The sequence below is a fragment of the Podarcis pityusensis genome (genome assembly GCF_964106645.2).
Source record: "Podarcis pityusensis genome assembly, chromosome: 14".
Classification (NCBI taxonomy): domain Eukaryota; kingdom Metazoa; phylum Chordata; class Lepidosauria; order Squamata; family Lacertidae; genus Podarcis; species Podarcis pityusensis.
In genome coordinates, this window is record NC_138039.1 from 44,863,157 (window position 1) to 44,880,373 (window position 17,217).

A 17,217-nucleotide genomic window follows, 5' to 3' on the forward strand; every position below is an offset into this window, starting at 1 on the left:
GAGCGTCTTCAAAGGCCATGACATCTTTAGAAAAGGCTGTTCTCCAATTGGAGCACTCACAGGCCAGTGTTTCCCAGTTGTCAGTGTTTATACTACATTTTTTAAAGATTTGCCTTGAGACAGTCTCTAAACCTCTTTTGCTGACCACGGGCGTTACGCTTTCCATTTTTAAGTTGGCCACTGTTTCCAGGCAGTGGCCCAGGGACTGCACAGCCTCACCTGATTCAGACATTATGGAGGACTAGAGCTGTGTCATCAGCATACTGAAGGTACCTTGAGTTGCTGTGCTCATTAGGCTTGATATTCCAACAGGTCTGGACAGATCGGGGTTTTTTTTGCTAATAAAGAGTTAACTCCAACTTGCACTGTGTGATTTATTGCTGGCTCGCTTCTTGGGAGAAATGTGATTTTGTTTCCATTTTCATGAGCAATTGCCCCATTTGCACTTCTTGAGCCAATGCATGAACCAAAACACAGCTGTTCTTCAAAATCTGCACGTTTCCAAATTTGTGGGGAGAGCAAACAGTTGTACAAAAATGCATATATTATGGATAAAAAAAGCATGTAGTCATGCAAAATGTATCGTATTCAGGGAAATCACTTGCAAAAATGTGCACGTTACCCAAAGCTGCATACAAAAATGTTTTTACAGTAGTACCTCAGGTTACATACGCTTCAGGTTACAGTCTCCGCTAACCCAGAAATAGTGCTTCAGGTTAAGAACTTTGCTTCAGGATGAGAACAGAAATCGGGTTCTGGCGGCACGGCGGCAGCAGGAGGCCCCATTAGCTAAAGTGGTGCTTCAGGTTAAGAACAGTTTCAGGTTAAGAACGGACCTCCGGAACGAATTACCGTATTTTTCGCTCTATAAGACGCACCAGACCACAAGACGCACCTAGTTTTTGGAGTAGGAAAACAAGAAAAAAAATATTCTGAATCCCAGAAGCCAGAACAGCAAGAGAGATCGCTGCACAGCGAAAGCAGCGATCCCTCTTGCTGTTCTGGCTTCTGTGATAGCTGTGCAGCCTGCATTTGCTCCATAAGACACACACACATTTCCCCTTACTTTTTAGGAGGGAAAAAGTGAGTCTTATAGAGCAAAAAATACGGTAAGTACTTAACCTGAGGTACCACTGTATTGGGAGAACTTTGCACTAGCATGCCGACAAATGTTTATGAGGATTTTAAAATGAAAGAAAATCTCAGATTGTGAAATGTGAGAAACTGAGAGAAACCAAAACTGGCAGATTCATCCAGCCCTAGTTTGGCCTAATGTGCTGTCTGAACTTGATCAATATCCGAAGACCCACATGCTCCCCAGCCCCTCTCCAAGGATTCAGACAAGGCCTAACTGGGGATGATGATCATTGCCTTCCTTCTGGGGGCATGAATGCCGTCTCAGCCCAGCCATGTGCTACCCCATTAACTCTTCCTATTGGAAAGACAATGGGGAAATATGACTTGTAAAGATTTCTTGCAAGAAAATCATTATTGTAAGGCAAGGCTTCCCTATTTCTCAGCTCTACACACCAGCCGTGGCAGCCGGTAAGTGTTTTCAGCAGGGCAATGTATTTTCAACCTCATTTGTGTGTCAGCCTAAATGGAACACACTTTATTACCTTTATCCCTGCATCTCAATAAAGGGGGAAAATGCTTTGCCAGTTGAGTGGAAATGCAAGCGGCACCCTTTCAGTGCCATGTGCTCATACGTAGGTCACTCCTGGACATCTGCTTTATTGAGCAGTTTGCAGGAAGGATAGATGAGCCTTCCTTCTGATTTCTTTTTGTACAGGTGTTAGACAATGTTGTGTCAAGCAAGGGGATCTCCCAGAGTTTCCAGTGCAGTTTCCCGTTGCTTTCCATATTACACAAAGTCAGATTTCACGTGTGTGGTTGTTGTGGTGGTGGGCTGAATTTGCTGCACAATCAACTTCAGTTGCCTAATCTGAATTTGCTGGTTTGTCATTGAACCACACCTGAAAATAGCAACTGTCTGGAAGTACCTACAGACGCATTCCCCCAAACTGAATTTCCTAGGACAGAGCCATAGGAAGCCATAGATCAGCAGGGCTCTCAAATTTCATCTTTGGAAATATATTAATATGGCTTGAAAAACGTCTGGCTTAATCTCTCACCAGGTCTATGTTTGACTGCCCTCTCTTGGAAAAAAAATCTCTAAGGGATACACACACAATTTTAGGCAGCTGAGAATGCTTTGGAAGAGGGATCACATCTCATTGATGCCCATCCCAGTTTGTATTTTTGGTTTTATTTGTGTGTCTTGTTTCATTTGTCAGCTTGGGCACCTCCATTTTGCAGGAGGAGAATTGGGACAGACAGACAGACACACACACACACACACACACTCAGAGAGAAAGAGAGAGAGAGAAATATATACAGTGGTACCGTGGGTTACAGACGCTTCAGGTTACAGGCGCTTCAGGTTACAGACTCCACTAACCCAGAAATAGTACCTCGGATTAAGAACTTTGCTTCAGGATGAGAACAGAAATCGTGTGGCGGCAGCGCAACGGCAGCGGGAGGCCCCATTAGCTAAAGTGGCACCTCAGGTTAAGAACAGTTTCAGGTTCCGAACGGACCTCCAGAACGAATTAAATTCTTAACCTGAGGTACCACTGTATTACCAAATAAATAGGCTTGGGAGCAGGTCAGTCTCAAGACATTTTTCTGCCTGAGGCAGAAATGTTGAAGGCTATGGAGTTATGTGACCCCCGAGCCAAGGAGATAAGTAACTATACAACCTTTAGAAGACATCTGAAGGCAGCCCTGTATAGGGAAGTTTTAAAGTGCTTTATTATGTTTTTATATATGTTGGAAGCCTTGGCTCTGGGGTCACATAACTCCATACCCTCCAACATTTCTCCAATGAAAATAGGGGTGTCCTAAGCAAAAGAGGGACATTCCGGGATCAAATCACAAACTGGGATGCCTTCTGTAAATCTGGGACTGTCCCTGGAAAACAGGGGCACTTGGAGGGTCTGCGTTTAGACTCCGGGAGACATGCAAGTGCCTGCGCCACAATTCTACCTTAAAGTTTCCTACCTCCTCCTCTCCCCAACCCCATCGTTGAATATATAATTTGTTTTAAATTCTTTCTGAGACTAATGGGATTTAGCTCGGCCTTGAAGCCACATTTAAGAGGAGCACTTTTAATGGAAGAAGCAGGAAGTGGCACGGCAGAGCCCCGCAAAGCAAAACGACTCTTTGTACTGCTTTTGCTGGAGGTTCCTCTCAGCTCTTGTAAATTTAATAAAGATGTCACCCTAATATAAATGGTTCTGCTTGAGAAACATCCCTTCCCTTATCTCCACCAAACTTCCTGCCTCAGGTTTTCGGCCTCCTAGGGGCTGCTTTAATGTTCTTGCAATACAACGCAGCTCTTAGGAAAGGGAGCCAAGGGAATGCACCAGATCCAACTCAACTGGCCGCCCCATTTGGAGGCCAAGAAGACGCTTCAGTGAAAGAGGAAAAAGTTCTAGAACTGAAGCATAAGGACACCTGTCCTCCTGAACCCAAGCAGAGAGGGGAAGGCTGATGATGGCCATTTTTTTTGTTTATTTAGCTATTCTGTTATTTAAAAGAATGAAGAATTTATTTTATTAGATTATGCGTTCTTCACAACAAGGTTCCAGGGCGGTTTACAGCAATAAAATATACAGTGAGAAAAAAGGAAAACATCATTTAAAAACAATAAAACAAGTGTAAAACAACTAAAAACAGGTGTGTGTGTGTGTGTGTGTATACAGTCATACCTCGGGTTACAGACGCTTCAGGTTGCATGTTTTCGGGTTGCACACCGCGCCGAACCCGGAAGTACCGGAATGGGTTACTTTTGGGTTTCGGCGCTTGCTCATGTGCAGAAGCGCTAAATTGCTCTTTGCACATGCGCAGAAGCGCTGAATCGCAACCCGTGCGTGTGCAGACGTGGCACTGCAGGTTGCGAACGTGCCTCCCGCACAGATCACATTCGCAACCTGAGCGTCCACTGTATATATATCTCAAAATGGTTCTAATACAGATGCAAATGGCTATTAGCCATTACTCCATGGTCATTGATAGTAATGCTTCTGAATGCCAGGTGCTGAAAACAGCAGGAGAGGAAAGTGTTCTCGTGGTTGAATCCTGCTTGCAGTTTCCCCACAGGCATCTGGTTGGCCACTGCAGAACAGGATGCTGCACTCAATGGGCCATTGGCCTGATCCAGCAGGCTCTTCTTATTTTCTTAGATGCAGACCAGGACGAAGATTTCTATTGAAAAGGCTTCTTGAAAGAGGACAGTCTTCCCCACCTTTCAGCAAAAGCATGCAATCCCAGCACACACTTTGATGGGCAGACAGGGCAAGGCAGTCACTGTGGGAATGTTCAGGGTAGCAGGAGAGGATATATTGTTTATTAATATCCTTCCTAACTTGTGCTAGCAAGTTTCTTTATGTAGCAGAGTTAAAATCCCCTTTCTTACATGCACAGCAGATAACTGGTTGCAGGCTTGTGTAAGCCTCTCACTATTATACAATTCAGTCTGTATCAGATCGAATTGTATGTTCCTGGTAAGTTCCCTTGAATCCCTCTTAAAAGAATAAAGACACGACAGTCTTATTCAAAGTCAATAAAAGAAGTTTACTCACATCAGTTTACAGTTGGATTCCTGAAGGTAGACTTAGTTACAAATATGTACATGTGGATCTACCCCATATGGGGGAATAATCCCATTTTAGCTAGAGCATTCCTAGCTAAAAGCTGGTCAAACGGAGAAGGAAGTGAAAAAAGAGAGAGGTATGCTGTGTGACTCGTCCTTTTGTTACCTGGACAGGTAAGGTCACAACCACCTTCTATCACATGCAAAAGAAGAATGCTGCAGCCAGGTGGAACAGGAAGTTTTGACTGGCTGGACCAAACATTCCCCTGCATTTCTTCTCTAGCATTACAAGGAATGTTGTACTTGACTGCTCTCAGTGGATTACATCGGATTGCTGGACATGAGTAGCTGAGAATCACAAGTGGGGAGAGTGCTGCTGCGCTCAGGTCTTCCTTGTGAGTTTCCCATGGACATGTGGGAGAATAAAATGGCCTTCACTTGACACCTAGAATCTAGGAGAAAGGACATTAGATGCTGGCATTTGGTCTGAACTCCACTAAACTACCCAGATCCAAATCATACTGACGCAAACACTCCTTGAGTGTTTTTGTCTGGCTGGAATGTTCATGATCTGGCTCCCAGTACGTTTCGGAGCACAATTCAAAGTGTTGGTGCTGACCTTTAAAGCCCTAAACAGCCTTGGTCCTGTATACCTGAAGGAGCGTCTCCACCTCCATCGTTCTGCCCGGACACTGAGGTCCAGCGCCGAGGGCCTTCTGGCGGTTCCCTCGCTGCGAGAAACCAAGTTACAGGGAACCAGACAGAGGGCCTTCTCGGTAGTGGCACCCACCCTGTGGAACACCCTCCCACCAGATGTCAAAGAGAAAAATAACTACCAAACTTTTAGAAGACATCTAAAGGCAGCCCTGTTTAGGGAAGCTTTTAATGTTTAATAGATTATTGTATTTTAGTGTTTTGTTGGAAGCCGCCCAGAGTGGCTGGGGAAACCTAGCCAGATGGGCAGGGTATAAATAATAAATTATTATTATTATTATTATTATTATTATTATTATTAATCTCTTATCATGCCTCTTGCTTGCCTGGATTGATGATAGAGGGGGATGGGGAGGAGAATATTTGTAGAAACTAGCCTACTGGTGGGCAAAGCTAAAATGTGCATTTGCTGCTCTGTCTGCTTTTCCTTCTGAGCCCCACTTGCCCTTGTCATGTGGCCCCCAGAAGGTTTCTGAAAAGTGAATGTGGCCCTGGGCTGAAAAAAGTTCCTCAACCTTGCTCTAATTGGAGACCATCTGAATGGGTAATACTAGGATAGATGATACCAGGACACCCTGAAAGTTGTTGAGCTTTTTCTAAGAGAGGCCCCAAAATTGTTGAGCTGCTTTTTAGGAAACCACCAAAATGGTTGAGCTTTTTTTAAAGGAAAACCTGACAGCTGTTGAGCTTTCTTTTACACACACACCCAATTTTCTGATTGACTTGCCTAAGATCCAGGACAAAGCACCACCTTTCAGAATTTCACCCCCAGATGTCAATTCCGCCTTTGAAATCCTGGCAGCCCCAGTGATACTGAAGGAATGGCAGAACTGCAGGAATTCACAGCTGAACTAAAAACTCAATTTTGCCTGCAGACTTTTTTGCTCTCACCTGCGATAATCTCTCTCCACACCCCAATAAGTCATAGATGAAGTGGAGTTAGATTCCTGAGAAACAAAGTTGACTGTTGCAAACTCCTTGTTGCGCCGACATCTCCAACCGATCCAATCCCACGTCGGCAGCAGCCAGGCTGCCTTGGGCTGGGTGTGTTTGTCTAAACTTTGGGGTAATAAAAAAGGATGCAACAGATTCATCAAGAGTTAGGGAACTGTCGCTGGAAAGAGACATACCCTGCGCGATGGGGAGAAATCCATACCCTGCTCTAATGAGCACACCGAACAGCAGAACAAAGCTATTTAGATCCTGTCACATTTTATCTCTTCTGCTCCCCAGTTTTATCAGGTTAATGCAGCAGAGAATAGACTGAGAGAGCAATAGCAAAAAGAGGCAACGGAGCCAGCCTGGGTGAGTCTCAAAGCTGGGCCCTGCTGCACAGGCAGACCAGAGTAGGGAAGGGGGAGAAATCTGATTCAGTTCCCCTCTGAAGATGCATTTACCCAATTTGTGTTTTCTGAAACAACAGACAAACCAAAATCCATCCAACGGAATCTACATTCCTCTGAATTTTTCAAATTGGTTCTTCAGCTAAGCAGAGTGTACAAAAATGTGTGGCACCCCCCCTCCCCCCATGGTGGATTTGTTGCACCAGGGCAACTGATGGATTTAATCCACTTTTAAATACACAGTCCTAAAGTTCTGGCATGTGCTTGAATCCTCCCACAAAATACTGGCAGTCCGGAGGCCTCTGGAGTTTGCCTGCCTCCTCCCACTCAGCCACCCTACAGCTGGGGGGGGGAAGCAGCGGGTGGACCGTTTGGGCAGCACGGAGCCTGCACATGCGCAAGCCTGCAGGCGCTGTGGTGAGTGCCGCCTGGCATTTTGTCACCCCCCTCAGTGGTGACATGCGGAGTGGCCTGCACCTACTGCATGTTGGCATACAGCCAAGGAAATGGGGGCAATTGGCAGGCTCCCAGCTGGCTCCAGCCCACCGGCCGGTGTGCCAGGCGATCTCCGGTCCTGGGTGCAGCATCAGCGACCCCAGCTTCAGAAGGTGGAGCATGCTCTAATCAGCAGAGTAAACGCTGCGCAACAGAAGTGGCAGGGAGCGGCTGTGTTCAGCATATTTACAAGCAGTTTATTCAGCATACATCAGGACAAGAGGGAAACAGGTCTTCTCTCCTTCGTGTCCAAGCAGGCAAGCATAAGCAAAATCAATTTGTTGTTGCTGTTTAGTCGTTTAGTCGTGTCCGACTCTTTGTGAACCCATGGACCAGAGCACGCCAGGCCCTCCTGTCTTCCACTGCCTCCTGCAGTTTGCTCAAACTCATTGCTGGTAGCTTCAAGAACACTGTCCAACCATCTCATCCTCTGTCGTCCCCTTCTCCTTCTGCCCTCCATCTTTCCCAACATCAGGGTCTTTTCCAGGGAGTCTTCTCTTCTCATGAGGTGGCCAAAGTATTGGAGCCTCAGCTTCAGGATCTGTCCTTCCAGTGAGCACTCAGGGCTGATTTCCTTAAGAATGGATAGGTTTGATCTTCTTGCAGTCTATGGGACTCTCAAGAGTCTCCTCCAGCACCATAATTCAAAAGCATCAAACGGAAGTTCCCAGCAAGCTGTGCTGGAGTGTAAACAGGCATGTGACACACAACAGTCATGCCTGTACTTAAGGTGGAACAGAATATCCTAACACTGCACCCCCCCTTCCTCCGCCCCTGCCAGAGGCACCCCCAGAACCACTAAGGGAGAAAGGCCCATGGAGGTCATTGATTAAGAAAGGAAGGCAGGGGCCTGGAGGGGGCCTAACTCGGAGCTGCCAAAGAGTTTTAGTGTGCCAGCATGCATGCATGTGAAAGAGTTCTACCTATCCAGCAGCAAGAATACTCATCGCAAAGTATTGGAAGACAGAAGAATTACCCACCTTGGAAGAGTGGCAGATGAAGGTAATAGACTATATGACATTGGCTGAGATGACTGGCAGAATCCGTGAGCAGGGGAAAGAGACGGCGGAAGAAGATTGGAAGAAATTTAAAATTTATCTTAAGAACTATTATAAAATTGAGGAATGTTAAAATGTCGAGGTTTGGAGAAAGAAAAGGAGATTACAGCGACATAAGATTAAGTTGAAGAAAAGAACAAGAAAAAATATATTTGATAAAATTAATTAGAATTTGCTGAAATAATTTTGGAAATTGGGATGTAGGAAGGGGAGGTTTGGGGGAGTCCGAGAAGAGAGGGATATGAAAAAAAGGTTATGAAATTATACATGTTTGTATGTCTTTTTTATTTGTTTGTATTGTTTAAAATTTTTCTGTAAAACCAATAAAAAAAATTAAAAAAAAAAGAAAAAAAAAAGAAAGAGTTCTACCTATCCAAGGACCTGAACAATAGTTATAACTGATGAAACATCAGCCAAGAGATTGTGGACTATTAACCACCAATCTGCTTAATAAGAAATGCTTGCCAGTTCCCCTAACAACTTACCACCCCGTAGTCTTGCTTTGAGCAGGGCATCTTGGGTTTACAGAAGCTGCTGGGGCAATGGCAGTGGCGGGCGAGGGGCAGTGGCAGAGGCATGGTGTGTGTGTGTGTGTGTGTGTGTGTGTGTGTGTTGGGGGCGGGGGGAGAACGCCCTGGATTTGGGTAAGAAAATGTCGGAAGGTATGTAACAATATTAGACTCTGGCACCAATTGTCACTTACTGTTAGTATCAACATAGTAGCCAAATGACACAGAAGATAACGCACACATCGTGGAGGAAACTGAGATGCCCATTTAGGGTTTGGGGTGAGATGTGGGCCCAGGTTTTGCCCTGGCAATGCCAGGTTGTTGTTCTTTTTGCTGCTGCAGCCAAGATGCTGGTGTTGGAAACAGAGGAGAGCTCATTCACATGCAAAGGAGGTTGCTTTCATTATTCCTGCAGCCCATTTCCTAGGCATTCCAGAAGCAGCGAGGTGTGGTTGGAGCTAATTAGGTGAACCATTACCTCCCATTATTCACTCTTGGGGGTGTAACACCCCCTTGTCCCCCCTTTTTTTCTATTTTCAGGGAGGCTACTTTGAGCTAGGGCTCAGGCTATGCATATTTGAAATCCACAAGAAGCTAGAAGTGTCTAGCGTGCCATGTCTGGTAAACCAAGCCGTGGGCTGACAAAGCGTGATATTCATTTATTTTATTTATTTTTTACTTGAATTATTGATATACCACTTAATGCCATTGTAGGCTTCTAAGTGGTTTCCAAGTATAACAACACTTGACACAAACACCGAAATATTAACACCCATCATCAAACGACGCAATAAACCGACCCTATTAAAAACATTTAAATATAAACACTCGTAATTAAAATATGCAACCAAACAATCCCGCTAAAGCAATGTAGGAATTAAAAGCAGGATTGAATAGATGGCAAATTAACGAGGTTTCCCATTCTGTGCTCTGGGCCATGGGTTCCCCTCAAATAAATGGACATCAGACAACTTCTGGGCCAGAGAGTTGTCCTTTAAAATCATAAAATGGAGTTGGCCCTCCAGATGTTGTTGGGCTCCATCACCTCTGATCTTTCAGGATGCAGGTGGGGCTGATGGGAATTGGAGCCCAACAGTATTTGGAGGGCCACAGGTCTCCTAGCCCAGATTTTGTGACATTCCCTTATTTTGGATGCTAGTAAAACCCTTTCCAAGGGACGCGGGTGGCGCTGTGGGTTAAACCACAGAGCCTAGGACTGGCCGATCAGAAGGTCGGCGGTTCGAATCCCTGCGACGGGGTGAGCTACCGTTGCTCAGTCCCTGCTCCTGCCAACCTAGCAGTTCGGAAGCACATCAAGTGCAAGTAGATAAATAGGTACCACTCCGGCAGGAAGGTAAACAGTGTTTCTGTGCGCTGCTCTGGTTCGCCAGAAGCGGCTTAGTCATGCTGGCCACATGACTGTAAACCAGCTCCCTCTGCCAATAAAGCGAGATGAGCGCTGCAGCCCCAGAGTCAGTGATGACTGGACCTAATGGTCAGGGGTCCCTTTACCTTTAAAACCCTTTCTGATACAATGGAAATTGGTGGACATCCTTGAAGGGCTCACCCAGATTTCATTTTGTGCTGCGTTTCTAGGCACAGATCTGTGCTTGTCCAAGCCCCCACCTTTCCTCTCTCTCTTTTTGCCTTGGTGCTTTCCCTGCGAAAGCTCGCTCTTTAGCGTTGAATTGTAGTGAAAGCCCCCACAATCCTGGACATGACCTGGGGTGTGTTCACAGGGCCACAAAGAGAGGCTTGAAAGCCCAGAGGCTCATCGCTCCTACCCTGAACCTTCTTTGGCCCTCGTTTTCTTGTGCATTTCAGAGCACCGCATGAATCTGCCCTGATTTATTGCACGTCTTCTGTTGGGATTCTTTAGCAGTGGACTTCTCATAAAGGGCTTTTGCCTTCCTGAGCTGTCCAGCTGCTCATCGGTACATGGTCCTCTGGGTGCTGTATGGTTTTCTTTTTTAATGCATTGCGTCCACCAAGCTCACATTTGAGATGCCAATTACGAGCCGGTCTCCAATATGGCTGTGTTTTAACAAGCCCCAGAGTTGCCGTGTGCCGTGAACCTGTACATGCTGTTAACAAAAGGCCACAGTGCCTTCCCTTTCCCCAGGCTTTCTTCTGCACATGTATAAAAACAAAAAGATTTCCAAGGTTGACTTTGGACTCATAGCAATAATCCAAGTTGACTTGCCGTTGGCTTTCGCCATCATTCACCCTGTCAAGTCTTGAACAGAGGCAAACTTTTGCATTCATCCACTGAAAAGGCATCTCAGGGTAATAAAAAGGTCCCCTGGGGAAGAAGGCATTGCAGCCTGGGAGAGTGATCCTCAGAGATGACGGGGGGAGTGGTTTCAATGAACTGCAGAAAACGAACCGCAGCACAACGGAAGCAGCACTGCATGCAGTGTGTACAGGACAGCATGGGAAAAGATGACCTTCTTCCATTACTTAGGATTTCTGCCCATGCCATGCACCCTTCTCAGGCACCCCCACCCTCCCCAGGCCATGGAGCGTGCAAGAAGGGAGCCACATGATCTTGTTCCTGCAGATTCCAAACCCTCTGGGCATTCCACACCAACCATTCTTGCCCGGAAAGTGTCAACTGAAAGTCTTGCCTCTTGAAGATGGAGCGGTTTGAAGGAAATATGAGTCCTAAGAAGCAAGAAGAGGCTTACCTTGGTGTCTTCCTTTTCCATTTTTTAACAAAGTTTTATTAAGACATTACAATAAAAAAACCTTAAAAAAGGAAAGGAAAGAGAAAAAGAATACAAAACAATGTTTTACAGATAAATCTTGACTTGTCCCGTGCAGAGAAAAGCTGTGTTACTTTTATTGTTGTTAGCTGCTCTGAGCCCGGCTTCGGCTGGGGAGGGCGGGATATAAATAAAATTTTATTATTATTATTATTATTATTATTATTATTATTATTAACCCTTCTAGCTCTCACCTGGAAGCTGGCCTTTCTTCTCCCACCTTCCCACCATGGGAGATCTTCTCTTCCCTGCCTCTTACACAGGGTCTTTAATCAAGAGTCCACCATAGTTCTTTCTTTTTCTACTGCAGGGCTGGGGCATGTCTGGTCCAAGGGCCACACAAAGCCCTCCGAACCTTTCTATCTAGAGCTAGGCAATGTCCCCAGGACAACACTTCCTGGTGTGAGCAGAGTATCCCAGTGCCGGCGGCAAACCCCTATGTACAGCGCATGTGCGGTGTCACACGCATGCGGTGTACGTAATGACGGCACACATGCACTGTACATAGCAGTTTGCTGCTGGCGCCGCTCAAGTGCCATACGGACAATGCTTGAATACCTCCATTGCCGCTACAGCCACATGTAGAGGACTCTCCGTTCATGGCTGTAGCGGTGATGGAGGGATCCTGGCACTGGCTGTATGGCGCTGGAGCGGCGCCGGCAAACCGCTATGTACAGCGCATGTGCGGCATCGCTACGTACAGCGCATGCCACACATGCGCCCTACGTAGCGACACCCTGCCCTGGGTGTCACGACACCTTCGTTCGCCCCTGATAATACCCCTGTTTAGTTAGTCATTGTAATCTGTGTATATTAAGGAGAAATGTGTCCTATGTAGCAGCTGTTCAGGATTTCAGACAGGGAACATTCCTCGTCTTACCTGGAGGTCCCTGTGTCCTTGTGCATGCAGTGCAGATGGTGTCTGGTCACGGTGGTTCAATACCTCTGGCTGATTATCTCCATGAAGTCCCATAGCAGTGTATTTTAAAGCCTACCTGAAATTCCATGGAATGATAGTTCCTTTGTAACAGGCCTTCTGCCGGGTTTCTCTCCATCTTGCCAGATGGTTCACTTGCCCTTTCTCCTGCCCCGTGCTGTTCACAAGAGTTCCAGACTCTTTAAAAATGGATCTGCAGTTTTATAGTCCTCTTGAAAAATTAATACAAGTGCTTCATGCTAGGCTGAGAGGAGGAAGATGAAAAAGCAGGCAGGCATGTGGTCTGCCCATTACAGGGTCATTTTTATTGTTATTAGTAATACTATTTACTGGTCTACTTCATAGACAACAACCTGAGGCCCCGTTTCAGCACAAGGGTACCCTTTCTTCATTTCCCTGCCCCAAACAAGGCAGCAAAATGGGCCATCTCAGGAAAGATCTCTCTGCCTGAGCCCTTGAGAAGTGCAGCGTGGCGTAGTGGTTAGACTGTTGGACTACAACCTGGGAGACCAGGGTTCAAATCCCCACTTGGCCGTGTAGTTCACTGGGTGAGCTTGGGTCAGTATTGGTCTCTCAGCCTAACCTACCTCACTTTCATGGACTCGTTGGACACAGAGTAATGGTGGGAGGAACCAGCTGGGGAACATCAAGGGGAGAAGGCTCAGAGCCAGGGGATTGGTGGTGGGATGATGATGAGTGGTTGGCGGGAGAAGACTGTGGAGGGTGGAGAGAGGAGATTTCGGAAGCTAAAGAGGTAAACAGGGCTTAGAGAGCTGGGAGAGTCTGTGGCAGAAGTCCAGAATCAGAAGCAGGAGAGGAAGGAGTCCAAGAGGCAGAGGGTCTGGCTGGTGAAGAGGCACAGGTGTCTCCTGCTGCTGCGACAACCTCCTCTCCTTGCTGGTCTCCCAGAACCCGCAGAGGCATGAAGTGGGAGGCGCAGAGGACAGGCATGCTGACGCAGTCTCAGATTGCTTACAGAAACCCTGGGAGAGGAGGGCACTTAGGCAGCTGTGTGAAGGCAGGGATCTTCTAACTGCCTCATAGGAGTAAGACCTACCAGAGAGAGTTGGTGTGCTCATTAGGCCTGGCACTTCTGTGCCGATCCTGATTTTTCTAATGAAGAGTTAGCTTCACTTAACTCTGTGTCTCTTGAGACTCTTGAGAGTCCCATGGACTGCAAGAAGATCAAACCTCTCCATTCTTAAGGAAATCAGCCCTGAGTGCTCACTGGAAGGACAGATCCTGAAGCTGAGACTCCAATACTTTGGCCACCTCATGAGAAGAGAAGACTCCCTGGAAAAGACCCTGATGTTGGGAAAGATTGAGGGCACAAGGAGAAGGGGACGACAGAGGATGAGATGGTTGGACAGTGTTCTCAAAGCTACAAACATGAGTTTGACCAAACTGCGGGAGGCAGTGGAAGACAGGAGTGCCTGGCGTGCTCTGGTCCATGGGGTCACAAAGAGTTGGACACGACTAAATGACTAAACAACAACAACAACAACTCTGTGTCATTTACTGCTGGCTGGCTCCTGACACCAACAGCGCTGTTGCAGGGATTAAAGGTAAAGGTAAAGGACCCCTGGATGGTTCAGTCCAGTCAAAGGCAACTATCGGGTCGTGGTGCTCATTTTGCTATGGGCCGGGGGGGGCAGCATTTGTCCACAGACAGCTTTTTGGGTCATGTGGCCAGCAGGACTAAACTGCAACGGAACACCATGACGGCAACCAGAGTGCACAGAAATGCCGTTTACCTTCCCGCCACAGCGGTACCTATTTATCTACTTGCACTGGTGTGCTTTCGAACTGCTATGTTGGCAGAAGCTGAGACAGAGCAACGGGAGCTCACCCCGTCACAGGAATTTGAACTGTAAACCTTCTGATCAGCTATGAGGAGGGGGAAACCCATGTAAGATGCCCCGTTATGCTCCTTAGAGAAAATGGTGAGATAGAAATGCAATGAATGAATAAACAAGGACTCCCTTTCCCACCCTTGGGCTGGTTGGACGAGTGGCCTGACTCAACAGAACACAACTTCATGCCTTCATCTGTCAGCACCGCTCATTCAGGGAGGTTGCTATTACAAACTCTGTTGGAGCGCCAGAGTGCTTGGCCTCCATCATTTGTTTGTTTGTTGCCAAGATCCATTAATGAGCGGAGAAAGAGGGGGGAAGTCTTCACGGGGAAAGAAAACACACCTCCAGAACATCGTGTTCCAGGGCCATGTGCAGACTCCATGCTGCGTCTAGGAAATAACTTATTTATAGGTGAACGGTTAACATGCAACGGCTCTGCATATTTCATAAGCTCTGGCGCTGAATGGAGATTAATTAAGCCAAGGCATGGCAAAGCAAAGGGTTGTGGGGAAATGTAGGCTCCGTGGCAATGGGATGCGCAAGCGTGTGACACTGCAAAACCGGCACACACCCCAGGCCTCTTGTACTCCCTCCCTGGGAGCTAAATTAAATTCAATAATTAATAGAGCTTTATTAGTCTCCCTCCCTCCAACGGCAGCCGTTTCCTATTAATCAACGGGTGTTTACATGAGCAACGGGGGGAGAAGATAGGAGGTAGCTTCATACTGAGTCAAGCCAATGGACCATCTGGACCAGAATCGGGGAGCGTTTTTGGCCCAGTGGGGCAGATTATTATCCACCCTGCCCCCGGCCACAGACCAACTTTGTCCTGCCCACCTGTCAAAGTTGGCCCATGGGATTTGGGCAGCAGAAGATAGCGATGAAGCAGGACTGAGCTCCCCTCACAAATAAATAAAGAAATAAGAAATAATTACTTCATTCATAGAATCATAGAATCATAGAGTTGGAAGAGACCACAAGGGCCATCGAGTCCAACCCCCTGCCAAGCAGGAAACTATCAGCCCTGCGGGACTGTTTCCAGGCCACTGCTTCTACATACCCTCCAATATTTCTGATGAAAATAGGGACCTCCTATTTAACAACAATAATAACAATAGTAGCAATAATAACTGTTGTTGTTGTCGTCATCATCATCATCATCATCATCATCCTACTATTTATACCTAACTGGGTTGCCCCTGCCACTCTGGGCGGCTTCCAACATATTAAAAAAATAAGAAAACATTAAACATTAAAAAAAAATGCCCAGAGTACCTCAGGTTACAGACGCGTCAAGTTACAGACTCAACTAACCCAGAAATAGTACCTCGGGTTAAGAACTTTGCTTCAGGATGAGAACAGAAATTGCGTGGCAGCGGTGGGAGGCCCCATTAGCTAAAGTGGTACCTCAGGTTAAGAACATTTTCAGGTTAAGAACGAACCTCTGGCACGAATTAAGTTCTTAACCCGCAGGCTTCCTGCTGTCCAAACGGTCAGACCACCGGCTCCCCCTCAGCTGTAGGGCAGCAGGCAGACTCCTAGTTGCAAGGCATATGATATCCGCAAAAAAAGCTTAACAATTCTGGCTCCCCCCCAAAATATGAAATAAAGTCAAACCATTTTTACAGGCAAAAAAATAATAAAATTCAATGGAGGGCGTGTGTGTGTGACAAGAAATTTTCCGCACCGGGTACCACCTGACCTTCCTATGCCACTGGCATGGGCTCCATGAGGCTTCACAGAGTACGGTACTTTTTACAGCAGGGCAGCAACAATACTGCTTTATTCCAGTGCTGTTTCGAGGACTGGCCACGAGATGGCAAACTTGAGGCTAGCAGCGCGGAATGCTAAAGCGAAGGGGTTTTGGGTGCGCCCAGATTTAGCAGCAATTTCCACATTGACAGGGGAGACAAGCCAGACACGTTACCAGGAACAAGGCTCGCAAGTGCATTTGCAGCATCCCCCCCCCCCGATAAACATGCCCAAGGTGCTTTGATGAGCATCCTTTCCCATTATGCCCCCACCTGCCGCCTTAACCTTTTGAATGTCAAAATAGACGGAGTCGCCTCCTTTGCATTTTGCCCCGACGTCTTTCTGAGACCCCCCCCACCCGCCCCCGCCCGCTTGCGTCCTGCCGAAATGGAAGAGAAGAACTCATTAGCAAGGCAAAGTAGATAATTGCATGTTTTAAATTTGCCTGCAACGTGTTTCCCACGGAGGAGCTTATTTATAGGGAGCCGGCTACAATTTTACAAATCAGGCTCGAAACTTTATAGTAAGTTGATCGGGGCTGCCCCCAAGCGCAGCATCTTTTCATGGCTGAAAGCAAGTATCAAATAAGATACAAAAAAGTTGCCTGAATCTCACAGCCCTCTAAAATTGGGTTTAGAATTTATTACATGTTCTTTCAAGAAACACATGGTTCTCTCTCCCCCCGACAAAAAAACCCTCACAGAGTTTATCATCATAATACTGCCACGAGGCGGGTGAACACCTGCCCAGTTCAAACAGAAACAATGGTGGAAGCATGTATTTTGTGGTGTCAAAAACTTATTGCAGATAAGCTCAATAAGAGTCCCCATGCAACTTTCCCCAATTTGGTGCCTTCCTCATGCTTTGGACTACAAATCCCATCAGCCCCAGCCAATATGGTCAATTGTTAGGGATGATGGGACTTGTAGTCTAACAGCATGAAAAAGACTAGGAAAAGCTGGTCTACAGCAGCAGCACTATAGGGCAGGGGTCAGCAAACTTATGCAGCAGGGGGCCGGTCCACTGTCCCTCAGACCTTGTGGGGGGCCAGACTATATTTTGAAAAAATTAATAAAAAATGAATGGATTCCTATGCCCCACAAATAACCCAGAGATGCATTTTAAATAAAA